Source organism: Protopterus annectens, chromosome 3.part1, assembly GCF_019279795.1.
Source record: "Protopterus annectens isolate FY-2018-M chromosome 3.part1, PAN1.0, whole genome shotgun sequence".
In the NCBI taxonomy this organism is placed as follows: Eukaryota; Metazoa; Chordata; order Ceratodontiformes; family Protopteridae; genus Protopterus; species Protopterus annectens.
This window is the reverse complement of record NC_056732.1, coordinates 633,898,461-633,904,411: the sequence shown is the minus strand read 5'-3', so window position 1 is coordinate 633,904,411 and position 5,951 is coordinate 633,898,461. Positions and strand designations below refer to the sequence as shown.

At 34.0% G+C, this 5,951-nt stretch overlaps 1 long non-coding RNA gene across 1 annotated transcript; it reads left to right on the top strand.

The window, feature by feature from the left end:
- Positions 1-3,250: 3,250 nt before the first annotated feature.
- LOC122798859 lies at positions 3,251-4,706 on the top strand. The gene is made up of 2 exons (XR_006364315.1): positions 3,251-3,428; positions 3,817-4,706. It is a non-coding gene; the product is annotated as an uncharacterized LOC122798859 (long non-coding RNA).
- Positions 4,707-5,951: the final 1,245 nt, after the last annotated feature.

Below are 5,951 nucleotides of genomic sequence, written 5' to 3'. Positions count from 1 at the left end.
TACATATATGTGTGTGTTTTATCACATTTATTCTTTTTTAGACCTGTTTTTTAATTACACTAACTTTTAATATTGTACAGTGCTTGGGTTTTAAACATTCTAATACACTAATGATAAACTTGCATGCATTTAAAAATAATAAAACATGTAGTGAGATGGAGGAGATGGAGATGTCACAGACAACATGTAGCATAAATGGGACTTAAGGGACAGCATAGCTGTCTGATACTTATGATACTTTCAGTGTAACAAATATGGTAGTAACCTTGTGATTTTTTACGCTGTGCATATTTTAGAACAATGTCACATGAGATAGGCCATGGATGGGCTAATGACTTCAAACCAAGATAAATGCAAGGAGCAGCTGAACATGAATTGGGGATCTACAGCAAGGTGGGGTCAAGTTTAAACATGGCTATAGTTTTATAGTAAATAATCCATCATATTCTACTGCATATGATATGTAGCTATCTTTCAGAGATAATCTTAGTCTTCAGTCCATAAGCATGATAGGCCAAGTTAAACAGAAAACAGCACATTTTGGAATTTTGAACTGATTGATTACTAGTGTGGATGTAGTTTTATTATTTTTTTTTATAAAATAATCTAATGTGTTTTTATTAGTAATTTGGTAGGAAAGAGTAATAAAACCTGGAGACTTTGGATTAAAAAAGATTTTGAGTCCCAGGCTTTTTAAGAGACATCAAAACTCATTCACAGCTTTAAGATTAGTACAGATATGGAAATAGTAGTCAGTAATTTTTTTTAAATACTACAAGCAGAGGCAACAAAGCCTGAGTTGTTTGACATTCTGCAGATATTCAAATGGCTCAGTCTGCTGTATCACAGGATACCGTTCTGATATCAGTTATCAATATCTGCTCACTGGGATGCATTTAAATTGTGAGTAGACATCAGGTATGTCTGCAATATCAAAGCAGTTTCAGTACCATAACAAATAGCACACTTGTCTTTGGTACAGAAAGCTGTGGGTCCTATTCCCACACCAGGTAGATAATTAGCTGACAGTGCAGTGCAGCATAAGAGGGGTGCTGCATTCCTGAGTATGCCATCCTTCAGATGAGACATTAACCCAAGACTCCATCTGCTTAAGTTAGTGGTAGCTCAGGTGGATGTAAAAGATCCCACTGCACCTACTGAAAAGAGTAGGGGGTTGCTTTATTATCAGTCACCAGTGGGGTACTTCAGGAATCCATACTGGAACCGCTGCTATTTGGCATCTACTTCTCAGAGGTAAAGGCTAATGTCAAGGGCCTTTTACTGACCAAGTTCTCAGATGACTGGATTGGCAGCTGGAGCTATCTTAGATTCCCCTCATTAAACAGACATCTTACTAGAGGGTCTAACACAGACAAATAATTGTTGTCAAAGTCACAGACTAAAACTCAAAGCCAAGAAATGCATTATAGTGCCTTTTGGAAAAATGAACACCTAAGCTAATCATTCCATTGCTAAGATACCCCTAACAGCTGACCCAGTAGTCAGGGATCTAGGAACATATGTAGACAGTAATCTGGCCTTTGACCAACATGTGACCAAAGTATTAAGAACATCATTCTGTGCTACCCTATTTATAAGTAAAGGCATGGCTTCCAAGTCCAAGGAAGTCATAGTGCCACTTTATTGGACCTCATCAGAGCTATGGCATATGCTCCTATAAAAATTGTTGAACCCTGGAAAATCTATATTTTTTTCTGAAGAAAGTGGTTGTGCAGAATACAGGAAGATGATTGAACAGCTCTCTATAGGGGCTATTCATAAACACTGCACAGTAGAGATGGTATGCAGTGTACCTGCATGTCAAAGCCCTTAGTGATTCATAAGAACGTGTATGCTATGGCAGAAGACTGTGTAAGCAGTCTTTCCTCATTGTGTAGCTATTGCACTCCATGTCTGAAATACATATGTAAATTACCCTCTCCTCATGTTAAAAAAGGACTGGTCTGAGCACAGAACCTTAAGGACCTCCCTACTCACAGTAACTCAATCATGTTTATTACCAAAAATGTAGACTGTCTGTTTCCTCTCTGTTAATCATTGTTGGATGTAGTTCACTATGAAAGAGTTCGCATTTCTTTCAAGTAGATATTGTAAGATGACATTATGAGTGATAGTATTAAAAGCTTTGTCAAGAGCCAAATAAACTGCTGTCATACCTAGACCTTCATTCAGTGTCATACTAACTGGCTCATAAAAGTCATAAAAGTCAGATGGACAGGTTAATGTAATTAAATCAAAAGGTGCTTTAACAAAGTATTAGTTCAAGGGTGTAGGCACTTATGCAACCAGCGTATTGTACATTTTTTATTTTTTATATTTTCCCCTAACAGATTTGTTTGTTTTTCAATTGAATTGTACAGGTTATAGATCACATTAAAGGTGGGAAAAGTTTTGAAATGATTTATTGTGGTCTATTTTTTTATATCACAAAAAACTGGCATTTTAACAGGGGTGTGTACACTTTTTATATCCACTGTAAGTATGATGAATTCTGGGGCATGGTAAAAAAGAATAAAGAGGAAAAAGAGTGTATAAATGAAGAAATAAAATGTTACCAAGAAAAAAATATTTTTTGTGGAAAATAAAAATTTATGATATAGAAAAAGATAGAACAGTATGGTATAAGAACATAATGATAAAACATTACCATGTAAAACCAAAGGAAAATCTCACAGATGGAAAAATTAAAGCTATAAAATAAGAAGTAAATGGTGTAATCAGAAATTAGAATGTCAAGATTTTTTGTGGAGACATAAAAAGAAAAGTGATAGAATATGTTTACAATGTCAAGAAGAAGTAACTACGGAACATATGTTTTTAAAATGTAAAAGAGTTAAAAGGTTATGCGAAAAACTATGTAAAGAAGATTTTTGAAGATATAAAAGAAGTGTATAAAATAAACATGGGTATGATTAAATTTGGATATTATAAGAATAGAAGTAAAGAATATTTTAAGAGAATAGATAAAACGTTATTTCATGTTATATGGATTATATGAAATGAAAGATTAAATGAAATTGTTTAATGGTAAATGGATTTTAGCAACAGTATTAAGTAAAATAGATAACGATTATGGAAAAAGGAGTGGGGTGTAATAAGGATGAAAATTTAGCATGATTCTGAATATGTGTTTGTACATATGTAAACATTTGTAAATATGCAAATACTTTGTAAATAAGAGTTATTTTCTATTTAAATAAAGGACCCCCATTATTTTTGATAGGTGCTATTTGATATTTTACATCCAGATGAGCTACCATAAACTCAAACAGATGGGACCTTGTTAAATATCTCATTTGAATGACAACATACTCAGAAATATGGCACCGTCCCCTATTATGCTTCACTGCAGTCAACAATCCATCTATCTGGTATGGGAATAGAACTTTCATCCTTCTGCACCAAAGGTGAGTGTGTTACCTGTTGTGCCCTAGCATTATCCACTGATTTTCTGCCACTGACACTGTGTATCTCCACATATGCCATAACAACATGTATTTCATGTGGATGATGTCCTATGCTTTCACAGCCATGCATGATGAGACAGTGATGTATCCCTGTGGAAAGCTATTGTTTCTGTACACTCAGTATATGTACAATGTTGATGAAATATTAAAGGGTTGTAATTATAGTATTGTATTCCAGCAACTATCTATTTGGGTATATACACTGCTCCACAGACAAGTGATCTGCATTATGCTAGATAAATACATCTTGTTGCATTCAAACTCACCTCTCAAGAATAATGCATACTTATTTTATAATTCATCTGACCAGTCCAACTATTTTTTTTAGTTTACAGACATAACAAGAAAGTAAAAAAGGAAAATGGGCAGCTACTTCATCAAATAGAAGCGCGGCAAGCACTGGAAAGACCTAGAAACACTCAGCTCCGACTGCAACTTGTGCAAGTAAGAAGGAAATAATTCTGGAATATTTAGCATTTATATTTTAACATCTGGCAACATCAGATATGGATTAAAAATACATACAGGACTTAATTCTCTCAAGTAGATACCGCCTTATTTACTTTTTGGAAGACAGCCAAGAGAACATTGCAGGTATAAAATTGAAGAACACGCCACAACACAAAAGTGCATATTTAACCCCTTTTTCCCATTTTTTACACACGGGATCAGAGTGTCACCTCAACAGTAAAAATCATATAGTGCCAAGGTTCGAACCACTGGGTATATCCAGTAAATGGATACAAACGGAAAGCAATGTATACATGTTCAGCTCTTCATTTTATTTGCTTGTCTTTTGTTTCATATTCTGTCATTGTTACTATTCAATGTTTTTATGCATCACTGTTACTTTGTCTTTGAAATAATTACAAGAGTTAAAGTTATAAGTGATATGTAACTACAGAAGTTTCTAGGGCTTATTTCAGGCTACTGTTAGTGAAGAGTTTATTAGAGAATTCATTATTTTTATCTGCATCTTTTGTTGTTTAATTGAATTTTGACTGATTTTGAATTTTAACATTTGTGCATTCTAAATATTCATTTGCTAATATACATATTTATTAGTATGATAATTTAAATTCCTAAGCATTTTCCCTGTTAATGTGCCAGCAACCTAATAAACCATTATATATTATACAACATTTAAAACATTATATAAAGAATATCGTGTTAAACAAATAAATGGGCTAGCTTACATTTCTCCTGTTAAAGATGGCATATTGTTTATCGTTTGCTTTCATTCATACTTTTATACGAAGCTTTTGTATCTACTTGGTTACTGTCCCATTATTGCCATATCTGTGACATACATTATTCATAAAATACCACCACAAAGATGACATTAAAAATATGTATTACTCATTTTGGTAGCTGCTGTAGAACTATTGACTGTGAATTTCCTTAGGATTACAGTGTTATTTTTTTTCCCCAGAAGGACTTTTTAATTCTTAGTATTAGTTATCAGATTGCTAGTTAGTAAAAAAGCAGCAACTTCCTCCAGAAAATTAAAACTTCTTGGACCAACTAATAATTTTTTAATTTTGCTGAGTACAAAATATGTGTTTTAATATTGTGTTTGAGACGTTTCACTAGTGACCAGCATATCTGTTTTTTTCCATAGGTTTAGTGACATAATCTTCCTTATATTTTATTATATTGCTGCCTACCTCAGTTTGTGAATGTGACCAAGCTGCTCTTGTTCTCACTTTCTTCTCCAAATCAGAAATCGGGCTCACTGTTATGGCACCTGGTGATGAATTATGTTTTGTAGAAGGTTTTCCATTGGACCTTTGTACCAAAATCTCTTCAAGGTTTAGGGTCTGGGGTATACTGCAGTATAATTCTCTGGATCTACAAAAATTCTCATGTCGTTCATTCTCTCTCTCTCTCTGTCATTAATGTGGTTATACTGCTGTAAAATCAGAGATTTCAGCAGTTCTTTTTGTCACAACTGTCCTGCATAAAATCCGTTTTAGTGCGAACTTGCTCAGTTTTCACGGCAGGTTCCTGGATAAGTGAAATAACTTGCTGTATTTCTATTTGAAAATAATTTTTGTAGGACAAAACTTTGTATAACTCATATTTATGTTCAGAGTTCAGTTCTCTTGTTAAGGAACGTTAAGTTACTAAATGAAAAGGCTTTCTAAGTCACAGCTGTTATTAGTAATCTTTAGGATTTGTGTTCAAAATGCACTAATATTCTCTTGAAACCAGCAACGTTAGACTTTCAAGTTATACATGGGTTTCTTCTACAAAGCATCAGTGGAGAGCTACTACTCATCTGTCATGTTAGATTTCTCTCTGAATCAAATGCACTGCTTGGGAGAAGTGTCAAACTATCTCAGGGTCTGTCTCTCAATGTGAATTTATGGAAGGTGATCCGTGAGGCACAGGAGATGAATTACTTTACTAGAAAGGCTCACCCAGACTCTGCTACACTTTGCTGTGAGGGAAAGATTAGTT